Source organism: Poecilia mexicana, unplaced genomic scaffold (genome assembly GCF_051168715.1).
Source record: "Poecilia mexicana isolate PSO_F unplaced genomic scaffold, ASM5116871v1 scaffold_18, whole genome shotgun sequence".
NCBI classification, from domain to species: Eukaryota; Metazoa; Chordata; class Actinopteri; order Cyprinodontiformes; family Poeciliidae; genus Poecilia; species Poecilia mexicana.
In genome coordinates this window covers 3,897,369-3,915,747 of record NW_028263387.1, presented here as the reverse complement: position 1 = coordinate 3,915,747, position 18,379 = coordinate 3,897,369, and the positions used below count along the sequence as shown (strand labels likewise).

The 18,379-nt window shown below is 40.8% G+C and overlaps 1 long non-coding RNA gene across 2 annotated transcripts in view; it reads right to left on the bottom strand.

The window, feature by feature from the left end:
* The window catches only part of LOC106933618 (uncharacterized), a 63,361-nt gene extending 45,803 nt beyond the window's left edge, over positions 1-17,558 (bottom strand). Inside the window, exons 1-4 of one of the 2 annotated variants that reach the window (XR_001421525.2) lie at positions 17,317-17,558; positions 16,029-16,146; positions 7,629-7,789; positions 6,957-7,493 (exon numbers count right to left, since the gene is read on the bottom strand). This is a non-coding gene — a long non-coding RNA (uncharacterized LOC106933618). Of the gene's footprint in view, positions 1-6,956; positions 7,494-7,628; positions 7,790-16,028; positions 16,147-17,316 lie in introns of those variants that run through there. The other variant, XR_015766231.1, reaches the window with a different exon arrangement.
* Positions 17,559-18,379: the final 821 nt, after the last annotated feature.

The window sequence follows — 18,379 nt, the reverse complement described above, 5'->3', positions numbered from 1 at the left end:
CCTACTGTTAGCTGTAAACTTTGAAATGATCAGTGGCCCACTACATCATTCACGAAGCAAATAGCAGAAAAGAAAAGATAGTGGAAGCTTTTTTTTAATTATCAAATTAAGTGTGGATAGTTAATAAGCACAACCTGCATCAGTTTGACTTTACATTACAGAAACATGAGTTACCTCATCAGTGTTACTACAAGGTCTGTCCAAGAAGCACAACCTGTACCTTTAACTCGCTCGTTTGCACGTTGAAAGAAATACTTCTTAGTATTTGCTGAAATCTAGATGTACGAAGCTTAACATGTTTATTTGTTTAATTTAATAAAGAAAACCCATTTGAACATTTGTTGCAAATACATTTTGCTACAAATAAATTTAATTACTTTGTTTAATTAAAAAAAAAGTTCAAGCTTATCATATTTTTGAGTACTTTTAAAATTTTTGCCCAAGTGACAAGCTGTTTATACACTCTGTCATAGTGTATCAGGCTCTCAAAACTGCTACATATCTAAACATATATATGAAATATAAAATTGAAAAAATAAACACAACTAACTTAGCTAGCATCATTGCTAGCTAAATGATGCTAGCAGTGTTACGTTGTTGCGAACTAAAGTATTCCATTTGTAACGTCTTTGTAGCTAACTCTTCTTATTTGTAGCTAACTTTGTGTCATTGTGTGTATTTTCCACCTGATACTGCTGGTGGAATAGCCTTGTATGGGTTTACCTGAAAATGAATAGGCCAAAGAAATGTGTTGTAGGTCAAAAATTATTTTTTTTTTTTATCAAAAAACCATAATCATCTTTTTAACCCCTAAAGCAGGCTTTATTTTTACTTTATTTGGACTAGTTAAATGTGTGTAAGATATGTTAGTGTTTAGCTTTTCTGTCAGTTTCCTTTAATTTTCCTCCTTTTATATAGAAATAAATCAGCTGCTTTGTAAAATGGGTCAGACGCACTGAGGAAAGTTTTGCTCCATCTGTCCACACGTTGAGGCTCTAAAAGTCAATTTTCACTGTGCTAGTGGAATCTCTTAACCTTCAAAGTTTTCTAATCCTCAATGGTGATAGAAAATTATGTCAACTGTAATTTCCACTTTGATACAAATGGTATTTTAATGCAGCATTGCCACATATTGGACTTTCCTCAAAGGACTTCATTTTAGAAAACCAACAGCTTCTAGAAAAACATCTCTTAACATTTTGTTATTACATTTGAAATTGTAAAATAAAATATATTTAATGGTTGATGTAGTTTACAAAGGGAACACAGACTGAAATGGTCAATATTTAATCAAGTTTTAGTATAACACAATATGTCATAAGTTGTGGTTGCGGTGGTGAGGAGAGACGGCGAGACCCAGGTTATGGTGATGATGATGATATTTAATGATGAAAATAAAGCTCAGTCCAAAACAGGCAGCACGGCAGAGAGACAGGCACACAGCCAAATACCGGTAGCAACTGAACGACAGGACTACGTGCGAGCGAACACAAACCAGGACTTAGCAGTACAACTGGCGAGTAGACAAACGACAATAGACAAGGACCCGACGAGGAACACAGACAACAGGTGGGTATAAATACACACGGGGTAATTAAGGGAATGAGACACACCTGGGGAGCAATCAATGGGGAGGACAGGACAGAGACTCACAGGGAAACAGGAAAACATAGAAAAACTCAAAAACAAACATACAGAAACACGGAACCCAACAGTACCCCCCCCCCTCAAGGGCGGATACCAGACGCCCACAAAAACAGAAAAGTCCAATAACAAAAAACAACCCAGCAGGGTGGGCGGAGGGGCGATGGCAGGAGGGCTAGAGTCCAGAAACTGTCCAAAACAAAAAACCCAACAGGGTGGGCGGAGGGGCGATGGCCGGAGGGCAAGTGTCCAGAACAACAAAGAAAAACAACCCAACAGGTGGGCGGAGGAGCGAATCCGGCGGGCGTCGCCGGCGCAGAAACCGGAGTCCCGGAGGCGGGTCCGGCGGGCGGCGTCTCCGGCGCGGGAAGCCGAGACGTAGAGGCCGGTCCGGCGGGCGGCGTCTCCGGCGCGGGAAGCCGAGACGTAGAGGCCGGTCCGGCGGGCGGCGTCTCCGGCGCAGAAACCGGAGTCCCGGAGGCGGGTCCGGCGGGCGGCGTCTCCGGCGCGGGAAGCCGAGACGTAGAGGCCGGTCCGGCGGGCGGCGTCTCCGGCGCAGAAACCGGAGTCCCGGAGGCGGGTCCGGCGGGCGGCGTCTCTGGCGCGGGAAGCCGAGACGTAGAGGCCGGTCCGGCGGGCGGCGTCTCCGGCGCGGGAAGCCGAGACGTAGAGGCCGGTCCGGCGGTAGGCGTCTCCGGCGCGGGAAGCCGAGACGTAGAGACGGGTGCGGTGGTTCCCGCCACCGCAGCAGGAGGCGCTCGGACCCGTGGGGCCGGCTGGTGGACCCGGATGGCCGGCAGAGGGGCCGACCGGCAGGAGGCTCGGACGAAGCTGGCTCGAGGAGCTCGGGGTGCTGCGCACCGGCAGCGGGCTGCGTACATGCAGACTCTGGAAACTCGGGGGGAGCAGACTCTGGAAACTCGGGGGGAGCAGACTCTGGAAACTCGGGGGGAGCAGACTCTGGAAACTCGGGGGGAGCAGACTCTGGAAACTCGGGGGGAGCAGACTCTGGAAACTCGGGGGGCTGCGCTCCGGCAGCAGACTCGGGGAGCTCGGGGGGCTGCGCTCCGGCAGCAGACTCGGGGAGCTCGGGGGGCTGCGCTCCGGCAGCAGACTCGGGGAGCTCGGGCGGCTGCGCTCCGGCAGCAGACTCGGGGAGCTCGGGCGGCTGCGCTCCGGCAGCAGACTCGGGGAGCTCGGGCGGCTGCGCTCCGGCAGCAGACTCGGGGAGCTCGGGCGGCTGCGCTCCGGCAGCAGACTCGGGGAGCTCGGGCGGCTGCGCTCCGGCAGCAGACTCGGGGAGCTCGGGCGGCTGCGCTCCGGCAGCAGACTCGGGGAGCTCGGGCGCGGGCCATGCCACTAGCCGTGCCGCCTGACGTCCCGGGGACAACCTGGCTCCTTGAAACCCCAGCACCACGGGGACTGTAGCGACTGGAGACGGGCGGACGGAGGTGGCTGGAGACGGGCGGACGGAGGTGGCTGGAGACGGGCAGACGGGCTTGGGAGGCAGAGGGTCGCCCGCCATGACGGCCAGAGTAGTCTGGCGCTCCCACTCTGCCTCCAACAGGAGCTTCTCCAGCCCCAGATGCGGCAGTCGCGGGACCCAGTACTCCAGCTCGAACACCAACCGGGTTACCAAACCGAGCCGACGACTGGCAGAGTTCGGCTTGGCCATAGCCTCCCCAAACTCCTTTAATGTCGCTTGCAGGGTGGCGACATCTCCATTACCCAACAGGTCCATAATATGGCGATCCTCACCGGTTTGGTCGGGTCCTTCTGTCATAAGTTGTGGTTGCGGTGGTGAGGAGAGACGCCGAGACCCAGGTTATGGTGATGATGATGATATTTAATGATGAAAATAAAGCTCAGTCCAAAACAGGCAGCACGGCAGAGAGACAGGCACACAGCCAAATACCGGTAGCAACTGAACGACAGGACTACGTGCGAGCGAACACAAACCAGGACTTAGCAGTACAACTGGCGAGTAGACAAACAACAATAGACAAGGACCCGATGAGGAACACAGACAACAGGTGGGTATAAATACACACGGGGTAATTAAGGGAATGAGACACACCTGGGGAGCAATCAATGGGGAGGACAGGACAGAGACTCACAGGGAAACAGGAAAACATAGAAAAACTCAAAAACAAACATACAGAAACACGGAACCTAACACAATAATCTTAAGTGGCTTTTCTGCATGATTAAACCCTCAATACCCGCTGTCCCATTTTTAAGCAAACTTTTTCTTTCAGTATCAGGCACTTTTTATAATATTACTGTGTTTTTGACTGTGGAAAAAAAAAACCTGTTTAAAGATAATCAAAAAAAACAAAGAGTGTCTGCAGCGACGCCGGCTCCTGAAGACAATGGACACCACCACTACCACTCAAATCACAAGTACAAAGCATTTGTTATGTAAAAATCTGACATATTTTGCAATTCATGCATCATTCTGAACATTGTTGATTAATACAGTATTACAAGATGTAATACTGTATTTATTTGTGATAAACTGTCAGAATAAAGTGTTTTCTTGATTAGATTTACGTATTCAAATTTATCTGAATGTTTTGTTAGTGACTCAAAAATGTGTTACGCTTTCTTTTGTTGATTTAATTTTATATTAAATAATTTAATACAATCTAAGGTAAGACTGCACAATATATAGCTAATATAGCATCACAATATCAGCGTGTACCATATTTATATCACAAAGAACTGTTTGGTGTGCAGTTATTGTTGGTTGGTTAAAATATGCTAAGTGTTGTGAACTTATTGTAGATTTTACATGATGATGTAATATTTTGTCTCAGGGCAGCAGATGTTCACAGTGGACAAATATCATTCCCCACAATGTTAAGGGTCATCATAATCAAGGAAAAGATTTGGACGGCTCTAATGTCAGGCATCTTTAACTGAAAGTGAGATGGACTATGCTTTCCACGATATGCGTTTTGTCCAGAGGGTTTTGTAAAGACAGCAGTGCATGAATACTTCCTGTTTACTGCGTGTCACAAACAGCACCTTGTGTTTGAGAATTTGATCTTTTTTTTTTTTTACTAGTGATAGTTTATAGACCTGTATCCAAGTTTTCCTCATACATGCAAACATAATACACAGACCTGACAAAATCACAAAAAACATATTGACCTGGCTGATAAATTCCTCCAGAGGTTTATTACTATAAACAGTAATATTGTTGTCTTGAGACCATTTTCAAGTAATACAATGGCAATGGTATAATAATGCGAGTACAACTGCGCAAAGATCAATAAACTTTCATTTCTAACTAACATTAACAGAAAAACTGGAAGAAAATGTAAAATATCCAAAATAAAATAACTAATAAAATGGATACTTACGTCTCCATAAACAAAAATTGTCATAAAAAATCCAGCTTGGTTTAACTTGTACGATTACTTAATTTCTAGTTTATTGTGACAGGCTTATTAGTACCTCATATAAACTGGGCAAACTGCAAAACAGCAGAAATACAAAGTACCTCGCTGTCCTGCTGACAGAGCCAACCATGGAAGTGAAGGCATTGTGTTTCTGTCGCTACGGTTTCCATATTCCACCCAGCGCTGAGTTCATACAGCGATTAGAGCCTAAGGACACCATGAAAATCTTACGCAAGCCGGGATATCATCATCTAAAACCGATATAGATGAGAAACCATGTGTGGCAAAAAGAAGCTTCAGCTGGCAGAACCGCAGCACTTATCCGTCACCTCCTGCTCATCTTAAGCAAAACTATTTTACAGACATGGAAATTGTAATACATCAAAAATAAAGTTGTACCTTTTTTCTTTTTTTCCACTTTTGCAACTGATTTTTAACAAGCACTATGTAGAGAAAGAAACTGTGGATAACAAAGTCCCGTGATGCTGACTAAATATGATCAGATGGCTCAACCAAACCTCATAACATTCAGCATCGGTTCGCTGCAGAAGACTGCAAAGTAACACGAATATAGTGGTCGACGCCGAAGCCCGGCACACCCACGGATGAGGTCATTAAAAAATGTTTGATCAGTCCTAGAAATGAATACCCAAGCCATTCTTCAGTGCCTCAAGCTCCGCTCCTTACGTGTCGCTTCCCCTATCTCATTACATGTTTAAAGTAATACTTTAATCTACAACTTTTTCAAATAATTGGCTGCCTTCCCAGTCTCTTGCCCTCTCGTTTAAACGCGATAGTAATTCACACTCAGACTGCGGTTCATGAAAGCATTTACAGTTGCTCTAGGAAAAATTCCTTTGCTGTAGATAAGAATTTGTCATATTTAAAAAAAAAAGAAAAACCTAATGGAGCACATTCCCAACTTCCGCAGCCTTACCAGTGAGCTGTGAATTCAGGCCACACACCACTGGCTTATGTTTGGAGTTCTGATAAGTTCTTCTTAGAGTATTCTCAGTAAATATTCAGATATTAGGGGTGGAAAGCAGAAGAAACTGGGACCGATTGAAATGTGAAAAGAAAGATGTTCTAATTTGCTTTTAGTTTTATTTGAGCAAAGATACCACAAACCCAGTAGAACTCAAGTTTTGACTTACTAACTGCTTTGAGTCCTGGGTTTATTCCAAATGAACTGAAAACAGCTCATAGCGACCACGTTTCCATCCAATTGTCATGCAAATTTTGAGCAAACTTTTAAAATGACAAAAGAAAATGCAAATTATTTGTGTTCCCATGTACTGGTTTGGAGTGAATCAACCAGTTGACGCAAAGCGCATTTTTGTCAAATGCTAATGTTGTACATGACTGCAATACACAGGAAGGATAGGTTGCAAATTAGCCTGGACCACATATTTTAGAAAAATTAACAGGGTACTTCCCTCTGTTATGGGGGTTTTGACTTTGAAATTTTTCCAAATTTCGAGCTTCTAGTGAGCACAGACCCACCAGTGGATGGCAGCATTCATTACATCAGAACTTTGTCAAAAAAATCATAGGGAAGAAAACCCACTGGACCAACACCAGCGTGGCCTTACCCTGCCACAGGATGTTCTGCACTGTTTGACTTCATTATTCCTGGTTTTCAGGGTGTAGAGCTTTATATCCTTTATACGGTCCTGTGGGTGAAGCAATCCCCAGTAAATGGACATATTCTAATCCTCAACTGTTAAGATTTTTGAGTATTAAAGTTAGTCATGGTCTTAGTCTCTCAAATGGATTTCAGAAGCTCAGCAGCTTGGAAACTGCAGCTCCAAAGAGGAGCTTCGTCCTCAAAGGTGGCGGTACGTCCACCCACACATTTAGAATAGATAATGGTTGCCATGGGAGATTAAAGAATCAAAGCAACACTCGAGGTATGTTGTTTATGAAGGAATAACATTATAACACGATGTAAAGCAACAAAAACAGAGTCTATTTTACATAATATTGCCTCTCTAACATTTCCTGGCCAGAGTTCAGGGTTTGATTCGTACATTACCCATTACTGTTCATCTTTGTTGCTTTGCAAATACCTCTTAGAAAACAACACTGTGCATAAGACGCAGAAGGAAATTGGCGTACATCACAAAAGCAGCTAAATTGTAAGCAAACAGTCAAATCAGGTTTGGACTAATCTGAACAATAAAAGCTTGTTAGCTGCAGATGGGGTGTGTGCGTGTGTATGTGTGTGTTTACTGCAGTAATGTGTGCGGGACAGCTAAAGCCTGTCAGTCTAATTGTGATTATGGCATTTAATTAAGGCAGATAATTTTCACTTCTGTGGTAATCACTGACGTAGCTGTTTGGGGACATGTTTGAAGAATGTGAACTGTGCACGTTTTCCCTCAAACTGAGCATGAAGCTGTCTATCTGTCTTACGGCGGGATTAGCTTCATGTCATCCTTCCTGGAAAAGAAAAAAAAAAAGAAACTGTTTGCACTGAAATCCTCATCAAGCCATCAAATGTCCTCTTGCTAAAAATAACCGTCTCATGTCAAGCTGTGGAAGCGTTCCCGTCCACAGCAGCTGTGTCAGACTCACGTGGCAGCGTGGTAAAACGTCGGGCGTTGTCACCGCGAACAGCTGCATCTCCCACCTCTAGAACCGAAACAGCCCTCTGTCACCGGAGCTTTCCGCGATGACGACGGAGTCGTTCTCGGGCGTCTGTGGAAGCTCGACTCCCTTCTGGCAGATTAAATGACCTGTGAAAGCCGGGATGAGAAACACGAAGTTGTGATACATAAACAGATGGAACTTTTTACAGGCGTACAAGGCTAACTAGCCAAGTGTGAAAACAGCTAATTGGAATGACGGCGATGCACCCCGTCCTCGCCACGCGTGCGTGGGCGGGCGGGCTCGTTTGTGTGCTGGTCCGACACGCCCGAGTGGAGAATCTAATGTGGGATTTCTTGATTTGTCTGTCAGAGAAGGTGAGATGTGCAACTCAAAAGCATGTCCTTCATCATTCAGATCATCATATTTTGCTTATTAACTAAGACAGTTTAAATGAACAAAATGGCTCCGCTGTTTTCTTCATGAACAAAAAGAAAAAGAAAAAAAATCAAGAAACCACCAAAAGGCAAGTGAAAATCATCACAGGATTATGTCTGCATATAAATGATGTTTCCACAGCAACGCTGAAATGCTGCTGATAATAGCACGGATTTCACACAATGTATATTCCATACGGCTGATGTGTGCAAGCCCGAAGTTACGAATCAGAAATGTGAGACGAAAACATTTAGACGTAAAGTGTTGTTACAGACTCGGTCTTAAAGGCCTCAGTGTGTGACAGAAGAATTGTGGGTAAAAAAACAAACTACAGCTACAAAACCGTATTACAGAACGTTCGCCCTAACTCTGCTTTGACTATTTACGTTTTAAATTCCCTACAACTAAAAAATAGCAGCTTCTCAAAACCTCTGTTGTTTTGTTCTGAGTTTCTAAGTGTCTTTGCTTTAATAGGATATTTTGTCAGCATTTCTAAATCAGTACAACTACCCCGCTTCCGCTGAACCTTCCTTGTTTTTCCTGTCATCCGACAGCAGCGATAGCAGCAGTTGTGACAGTGCCAGAGGCCACACTGATCTGCCACACAATAATCTAGCAGTCTGCTGCCGCCTCTCCTTGGTCGTCCTGCTCCCCCTCTTTCTTACCTCATAAGACAGCTTTACAAGACAGGAAGTCCACCCATCCACCAGGCATGCTGCCCCATTTCCATCTTTTGACGGAGCATGGATGAATGTGAGCCTTTCTCATTTGACAAATCGTAAGTTGTCGACTCTTTCATTTTGTACGTGCGGGCAGCATCGGGAAGCTTGATCAATTGTTTTCTGTCTCATTTGAAAGATATGTAAAGTTATGAAGGCATCATGCAGGCTGATGAAGAAACCAACACCAGTTCACTTACAGAGGGAAAGGGAAATCAACTACAAACTTCCTTTAAAAATTTCTAAAATGAAATCAACAGACGCCTCACTTGAAGGACCGCTCATCCGTAATAGCAATTCAAAATCTCTTAAACATACTTATGATTAGTCAAAATTACATTTTGGGTACTTAAATAACTAGTCCTCTTCTGCTGCCACTAAGCTGTCCAGTCGGTTGCCTGCAGAATTTTGAGTTTTCTGCGCCACATTACTATAAAATGTCACAATGTAAAAAGAGCTCAGCAGAATAGGATATGTGCAACTTCATGAACTTGAAGACTGCTTCCTATATTTTCTATTTCTTCACAAACTTCACTCAAAACCGGCTTTGAGAAGCTAAGAGCTGATTTCAACCCATTCCCAAGCTAAAAATGGTGCTATTTTTTAGAGAATTTTTAAATGCTACATAAATCTAGTCACAATGTTAATCCAATATATCTGAAATAGAAAATACAAAGAAGTCTTTAAGTTATCTCTAACTCATTTAGAGACATATTAAAAGGAGTAAAAATGACGGTAGATATCTTTAAAAAGCAAAAAGTGTCATATAATTGTCTATTTGAAATGTTTCAGATATTCAGTAGTTCATTGTAAATAGCTTCATCTGCAGCCTCCATACAACTCAGTATTATGTCCTGTCAAAATATAATTAAGAGATATTTTAATTACCTAATATAAACAGTCATAAATTTTACATATTTGGAATGCAAGTGTGGCAAAACTGATTTTATGTCAAAACAGCCTGCCTTACCCCTGCACACTTTACCTCTGTTCACTCAGCAAATCGACATCAGTGCTGTTATATTATTATATCCTCTACAGTAGCTTTACAAATTCTGCCGCTGATCAGCAGGTTTCCCAGGGATTTGTGTCAGATTTATGAGGTAAGCTGGGATATTGCTTTTGCAGAGATTCAAAACGTGGAATGTCACTGATCTAAACATATTTCAGCCGATCAAAAGATGAATATGTCAAGCAGCCATCGCAAATGCAGCCATGCACATGGATTCTGTTGGTTTTCAGAAAGGAATGAAAAACAACTGCAAAGACAAAGTTTTCAAAAACATATGCTCGGGTATTTTAAGGGTTATGGTATTTTACACCGTCAAAAATATGTGCTGTAATATTTTCAGGGTTGAAGTCTACACTATGAAAATATACAGCAATTCTGTAGCCCAACTCTTAATAGCTTTTAGCTTATTGTGTTTCTGATTGAGGAAAATAAAATACAGAAAATGTGATTTCTTTTAACCTCAAACCTCGAGAACTACAGACAGAAATGTGAAATATCTCCAATTACCCACTGACAGTAGTTAGAACAAATTGCCAGATTGGATAATCCTTACAATTCTGAATAAAGCAACTCCTCCATCAACGTTTTTTGTTTTTTTTAGACACGTTAGAAAAGATTGGTGAAAATGACAAATTTGTAAATCATTTTCTCAGTTTTTGGAAAAAAAGTTTTTACGCTTTTTAGTTTTTTCGAAAGAGTTAATGTGCTAAAAGGAAGATGGAAACACACTGCCAAGCAAACATTTTACCAGCTGCGTTTCCATTACAAATATGCAAAAAACTTTGTCAATATTCCGGTATTGTTGAAAAATTTTGCAATTGCTTTGTTTCCATTACATAAGAAACATTAAAATCAAATGTGAATAAGTTTCTTCATACAATAAATCATTAAAAAAACATGTTGTGTGGTCATTATCCTCCAACTACTTACCTTCTTCATGGTTTGACTCGCGTGATGTGAACAAAGTGTTTCCATTGCAGTTTGTGAAATAAACTAATTTCAATACAGCCAAAAAAAAAAAAATAAAAGACCTCATCCTAGTACCAAGGTTTTTTATTAAAAAAGAAAAGTTTTATTTTTTTATTTTTTTAAATTGACGTGCTTCCATTGAGTGAATTTATTTTTGAAATGTCAAATTGCACAATTATGTGGTCAGTGGAAACGCAGCTACTGTGTATTATAGCCATGACGTAATCCCACTTCGCGTAGCCTGGTGGATTCACTTCAAACCACTAGGTGGCAACCTGTCTTATTTGCAGGGTTTTTTTTTCTTCTTTTATGCAAAATTTTAAAAGTTCACTCAAATTTTACATGACAATTGGATTGAAACATAACTACCTCTGTCCAGAAGTGCCCTCTTCTTATGCCTTCCTGGGACGTATAGGACACACAATCAAACCTGTAAGCTGTAAGGCAACAAAATATTACAGTACATTCGCAAAGTGAGGACCAGACCTTGATGGATACGTGCTGTTCTGTTCTGGAGGCCAAGTCTATGTAACTAAGTAGAAGGTGATTTGACTCATTAGTAGCTTTGCTCACAAACACAGGTGTGTAAAAACATGTTTCTCCTTTACAGATTTCTTTTGTTTTTGCCGTTTTGTCACATTGAAATGTTTCAGATCTTAAAACACCTTTAACATTAGGCCAAGACAACCACTGAAATGCAAAACACACCTTTTCATATCATGAATTAATTTGCTTAAGTGAAAAAAGCCATCCCAACTAACTAGATCTTATTACAAAAATTAATTTCCCTCTAAATCTAATAATTGGTTGTCCCCCCTTGGTGGCAACACCTGCCATTACGTGTTTGTAAAAACTGGTAATGAGAGTTTTACATCAGTGTGTGGAAATATTTCCCCACTGTTCGTTGGTGAATTGTAACTAAGCAACGCTAGAGAGTTTTTTTCTTTAGCTTTAACAGTTGCTAAGGCCAGGCCACACTTCAGTCTACGGGTCCAGTCTGGGCTAAAACTTGGGCACCTCTTAGCCTCAAGTCTTAAAGCTTCATCTGTTACTTTTGTACCAAAACGGTATAAACACCTTTGAGAAAGTTCCACTTTTTGTTAGACCTGAAATACTCTAAACTTGGCAAAAACCATAAAAAGAGGAAATCTGAAAGAGTTAATACTTTTTTTTAACAGGAATAAAGAACCTGGTTAAAATTTCCAAGGCTAGCTACTGTAATGTCGGCATCTTTACATAAGAGTAAAAAATTCTTTTTTTTAATTAGTGAGTGTGGCCTATGTTCAGGTGCGCCCAACAGATCAGAAACTATGATAAGCTAAATGTTTTTTTCAGTAATTCAGATTCTAAAGAAACAGTTTTCCTGAACAGTTACATTTCTTAATAGAAACCATATTATGTTGCATTCAGGATTATATAATCTTTAAAATCGTCTTGATTTTATAATTAATTTGAATTTAACAATCTGAGTAGTACAAAATTTCATTTACCATTAACTATTAAGCATTATATAAACAGTATAATACAAGCAGCAGTGTTCACAGCAGAGATGCACAGAAACACGGAGGAATATTTCAACAGAAATCCATCTCAATGTGGTTACACACAAATCCCACCTATGGCATCATCTGCAGGGTTCCAGCATCTGTGCTGGATGATCATCAGTATTTCCTTGAGTCGTCTATAATATAAATACATCTCAATATGATTCTCATGCTTTTTTTAATAATGATATGACTGGAAGTTTACATCGATGCCAACATGGTGACAGTGACAGGGTAAAAACAATATTCACATTCCTGTTTCCCCAATGCAGGAAACAGATTAGCGATCAACAGACACTGAGGGAGAAGATTTGTCTAATGGTTGCTGTTTGTATAAAAATAAATTATGAAAAGCTAATGAAAAGCTAAATCATAGTGTGATAACAGACGGTTTTCAGATTTCAACTGATATGGTGTTCAATTTAAACTCATTTAGATTTTCAGCTCGTAAATTAATGATCCTAAATGATTCCACAGCTTCATGTCGTAAATCAGTCTTTATCACTGTGAAAATTATCTGAATGATAAGATTTTGCATGAGTAAAGGAGATGTGCATTGGTTGCGAGAAATGAGGAAAAGCCAGGTAATACCAAACTGTAACATTTTAAATCTGTTTTTTTATGTTTAAAATTTCAAGAAGTATTTGTTTACACACACAAAGGAGAAAACGTGAACAAGTTTCCTCCACTGCGCGCAAAACTTTGTCAGTTCAGTGGGTCTGGTGTTGAAGAAAATACAATTTTGCAATTACAGTGTTTCCATTAAATAACAAACACAACTAAAATCACACTTGAATAAGTTTGTTCACGCAGTAAGTCATTAATAAACCTCCAACTACTTCCTGTTCTCTTATTCTTCGTGGTTTGCGCCAGTAGTAGCTTTCGGTTGTTGATCATGTGACTCGTGATGCAAAAGATGTGCAACATGAACCAATTTCTATGAGGCCAAAAGAAAGAGAAACGTCTCAACCTGGTGCCAAAATGAGAGTTGTTTGTTTTTTGTTTTTTTCAAATTTGCATGTTTCCATTAAGCAAATTTATTTTCAAAATATCAAATTGCCCAATTATATGGTGAACAGAAACACAGCCATGCTAGGTTTCAGGAAGCTGCAGAGGAACTGCTTTTCAATACTTTTTTTCTTTCATTTGATTTGACCTTTATTCATACAGGTTACCTCATTAAAATTTAATTTGTAAGAAAGGTCTGTTTTAATAAAACCTAAATTACGCAAACATCTACAAAATAAGCTACTAATAAAAAGTACTCGGTTAAACAAGTTAATGAAATATGAGCTAAAAACAAGAACAGGTTTCATAAGAAGATTGTCTCAAATTGTTGAAATGAGCTTAAAAAGGCTCCGTTTCAGAATACAAGTTAGCATCCAGTCCTCCTGGGATTTACTTCCTTTTCCATAAACTCATAGACATGACAGCTGCATCACTATAACTTTACTGAATTTCACTCCGAAGCATTCAAAATGTCCCTTCACATTCTCTGAAATGGAAACATTTCCGCCTTTACACGTAAAGACAGCATTTTGCTCAGTTTCTCCGGTTTGCTTGGAAAAGGGATGTCATTTCCAGCTCGGACTCTTTTTGCGGCGCCCTGCAGTAGAAAAGCCAGTTAATTTCCAAACTGCAGCTTCCACGGATTCCTCGGCAGCCTGAGTCTTATTCCCAGGTTAGATTTAAGGAGAACCACTGTCATCTTCTATGCACCAGCAGCCCTTCTGAGGCGGTCTGCCGGATAAAGTGCTTTACTCATGGGCATACTGATAATAGTCGATGGTGCAGGGAGAGTTTTACATACTCATTTTCTACTACAAATTTGGGCCTGTGGGTGCCTCCAGTCAAACGTCTGCATCTCTAATGTGCTGCAGGGCCCTGCTGCTTCATCACATTCCCTCTCTCTTTTCCAGTCCACCAGTATTTATTTTCCCTCCCTGGGCCAGACAGATGGGAGTGTTCAGGAATAAAAGACTCAGTATTTACCATATTATTTACTAGCATCAGAGCTTGTCCCTTTGGCTACTGCCGCCCGTGAAGAAAACACCTCTTTCTCCTCCTGCTTCTCCTCCCCATCTTTGGCTGACCAGGATCATTTAGGGTTATGAGCAACCAGCCGCCCAGCTGGAGCCGTTTAGAGATCTGTCAGCACCAGTTTTAACCGCACCGACCCACGGCTTAGGACTAAACGTGGTGGCATGTAAAGTGATTATTAAAAAAATATTCACTGTCTTGGATGTTCTACCCTTTATGTTGCTTTCACAAATCAGTGGTGGTCGACGGGCTAGCTAGACAAAAGCAATAGCACATAAAACTATTTTGTGTCAAAATGAAACTTATTTCTACAAGACGACAAAAATGTTTTACATAAAATATGATTCTACTAATATTCAACCCTTCCAAACTCACTTAAAATTCAGCAGAGGTCCAGGTCAGGTTTATTTTTGTATTTCAGCATCGAGGCAGTTCAAGGAAGAAAATGTAATAATCTATACGTGAGTTTAAGTGGTGAAATAATTCTCAATGTTCCAGTTACTACTAATCAAACAGGTGGGATTTGAAAGATCTCAGCGTTTTGGCTGTTTTGCAGTTTTCTGGAAGTTTCTTCCGGATTAGAGGAGCACAGAAACAAAATGCTGCTAAAGATAACAGACATGGTGTTATATTTCCTTACAGAATCGTCATAATGTCCAATCAGTCTTTCTTTATCACCCAGACCAGGAAACACTTTCTTGTTTTCATAGATTCTGTACAAGTGTCTTTCATTAAGGACAGTTTTAAGCCTTTGTTTGACAGGGTTTAAGTAAGTCAATAAAACCTCTCTCTAAAGAGAAAGTGTCACTTAGGAGAAAGTATTCATATTACACAGAAATAGAAGAGAAGGAGTTAGCAGGATGTACACTGCACATTTAATCCTAACGCTATTTAACAGTCCAACAGTACAGTACATCACCCCAGAAAGGTGATGTAAATGTCAGGAACCTGCAGGCCATGTGAACATACAGCAGATTTGTTCAGCTATACATTCAGAAAGCTCATCTTTCCTCTGATTCGCTTCAACGTCTGAAAATACCGAGCTTAAAGGTACAACAGCTTATGTGACATTAGACAAAGTGACATAAAAATAACCTGGAACTAAAACATCATCAGCCAGAAAGAAGGAGTCATGTTGTGTAACACATTATATTGGGATGTTCGTCTATGGGTCATAACGGTCGGGGGAAAAAAAATCTAAATTTAAGATGAAGTGACTTTAGGGCTGAAAGAGGCACTCTGCTTCTCCATACATCCGTACAGGATCAACTTTGCGTATGTGTGTGTTTGACAGTCTAATACTGCGACTGAGTAATTATTGGCAGATTATGGAAGAAGAGGATGGCAAGGAGCTTTCTTTGATGGGATTAAGCACTCAATTACCAAACTAAGTCTGCTTTCCTTACCAGCACTCCCCCACACACGCCTTCCGCCAACTCACACACAATAGCAGCCCAAACATTCAGGTCCGACACTTTCTGAATACATAAATGCATCCGACTCGAAGGGTTTTCACAAAATGATTCATCCACGCCTCTTTACATCCGTCTAAATCAAAACCATCGCCAAATATCCTAGCAGGCCTGTTTGTTTATCCGTTTTAGGAATACAGGCATTAAGGGTGACAAACTAGCTGGCCTCCTTAGAGGCTTTGGAGAATACTCACCCTGACAGGCATTAGAGGCTGGTAGAGCGTTCAGGGCAGCTGTGGGTCAGGAAGAGGAGGGTCTGCCTGCTGGTGGGTCAGTCATATGTGCTGAAGCCAGGAGTGATCAGTGTGTTTTCTATGGTTGAGGAAAAAAGTTCTTATTATGACAGCTTCAGTTTGGCCAACAAGACTCACTTTGCATGTGTACAGCTGTATTAACAATCTAAAAGAAACATTAACAACATTAACAAAGATTGTTTATTTTGGTGTAGATTGAAATACATAGTATTGGGAAAATACTGAGAAGCACATATGCGCACAGTTTGGACAAAATTACCAAAATAAAAAACACTAAAAAGTGTTTTGTTTCCTTGTTTTGTTCAAGTAATTAAGCAAACAATCAGGAAAGGCCTTACCTACAGCCAAACTACTCTGGTTAAGCCTGTTCTCATCCTTCACTGACAAGCGTTTTTTTTTGTTTTTTTTTTCTTTCAACACACAAGGGTGTAAAATGCCAAATATATGGTGAAACATCCAACTTAACTTTACATGTGAAAACCATGCTAGTAGTTTTGATGTGGTTGACATACTGTGAAATACGTGTTCACAGATTGGACAAAATCACCTCAAGAAAGTCATCATTTGTCCCACTGCAAAAAACCAAACTATAATCACTACTACCATATATCGGCATCGGTATCTGCCGATATTAGTCGTTTTTTTAAGATATATCAGTTAGACAGGTAAAACTCGATCGATGTTAATTAACAACCGGCGTTTTTGTTTGTTTTTTAACTTGTTGCCGTTTATGTTTAATTTCATGAGCATAGAGGTTGGTCTGGTATTTGTGTGCTCAGATGACGATGCAGCGCAGGATTGTGTGGCGCTTAACTGAAGCAGAGAAGTAATGTCAGCGGTATGTGTCCATATATATGTGTGTGTGTGTGTGTGTGTGTGTGCGTGTGCGTGTGTGTGTGTATGTATGTATGTATGTATGTATAATTGGTAAATATTGTCATGAAAGCAATATTAATGTTGGCTACTGATATTGGCTCAAATTTTCAGATCAGAAATTTTGATCTCCGTGTTTTCCCCAAGAAAACACAGAGAGCATCGACGGGTGTAGTAGATTCATATTTAGTTACTTCGTTCGAAACTAGGTTTTGCTTAAGGTCACCAAATACATCGTGAAATCTAAAAGGAAAAATAAAATACATCTGCTGAAGTGCTTTTGTTTGACACAGAACATGAACACATTACATGAAATTGTTAACTTTATGAACAAATACAGCTCTTAAACATTTACCTCGCTCCCTTGTCCAAGGGCTGCAAACTTAGTAAAGTCCGTTATGCTGCTAGGAAACCTTTAGCTTTGCTCTGAAGAATGTGCGCGATAGTCCTCAGTCACAAAGATGAAGAACGTTCTCTTCTTCCTAGTCCGTGAGATAGGACTCAGTACTGACTGACAGGAGACTATGGGAGACAAGCAAACCATAGACATAATATAATCTTATATTACGTCTTTGAAGCAAACCGTCTTAACTCTTGTTTTCCGGTTTTAATGAAGACACATCTCATCATGAACTAAGATACAGCATCCCCTACTGGACATTATGAGTAACAACCTACAATCAGCTTATAAACATAAAACTATTCCATTTCTAATAATTACATCAAAGTTGGTATAAATATGTTTGGTTACAAATAATTTTGCTATAGCTTCACAAAAGTGCCCCTAACAAGCATATGCATGTACATATCAAGTAATACAGTGTAGCGTGTACATAAGAGTGTGTGAAACACAAATACTAGAGTTACTTTTGTTCTTGTGCAGCTCCAAAAAGGGTAATAATCAGGAACCACTGGTCCTTCCTGAGTAAGAATGTGACCTTTCGATGGTAGCTGCCCCTCAATTTGTCAACCCACAGGACCATACCGGCAGATAATAGGCATCCTCAGGAGGCACGGCTACATCTACGCATCTATACAGTCAGTTATGGACACACAGTGTACTGTAGTTGTGCATTCAAATGTCAGACATAGTTGCCAGTAAAAGGGCACTGGATCTGCCGGAGAGTGGAGCTACCGTTATAAAAGGTGAAATTTCATAGGAGAGATGTAATAAAACTGTGAAGACAGAAATACAGCAATCAATAAAAAGGTTTGCGTTTCATATTAAAGACATCTTAAATTGGGATCTGGGGAATCATGTAAACAAGCTGACTTTAGTCTGTTATGCTGTTCATTAGACGTCAAAGTTCTACTTCTAAAGTACCCTGAAAAAGTATTTACACCCCTCAAAACATTTAAACTGTTTTGCTGCGTTACAGTCAAAAATGTCAGTGGGCTTTTTTGGGACGTGACACATC